A 218-nucleotide genomic window follows, 5' to 3' on the forward strand; every position below is an offset into this window, starting at 1 on the left:
CAACCACTCCACAACTAACATACGTAGCTTCATTTTCCACGCAAGCAAAGTCAATATTCCGTAATTTAATGCGAAAGGGAAATGTGCATGCATGAATTTCGAGGCTTCACTACGTCACGCAGCATTTCTAATTATGCATGACTGAGAGTATTTTTCGTAAGATGAAGATATCTTTAAGTCTTACGAAATCGGTGAATTTGCTTTGTCAATCGCTATTG

At 38.1% G+C, this 218-nt stretch overlaps 1 protein-coding gene across 1 annotated transcript in view; it reads left to right on the forward strand.

Annotated features, from left to right (window-relative positions):
- LOC119588316 overlaps window positions 1-218 on the forward strand; it is a 31,591-nt gene that overhangs the window by 493 nt on the left and 30,880 nt on the right. The gene's annotated exons all lie outside the window — the stretch shown is intronic.

The sequence above is a fragment of the Penaeus monodon genome, chromosome 23 (genome assembly GCF_015228065.2).
Source record: "Penaeus monodon isolate SGIC_2016 chromosome 23, NSTDA_Pmon_1, whole genome shotgun sequence".
Lineage (NCBI taxonomy): Eukaryota > Metazoa > Arthropoda > Malacostraca > Decapoda > Penaeidae > Penaeus > Penaeus monodon.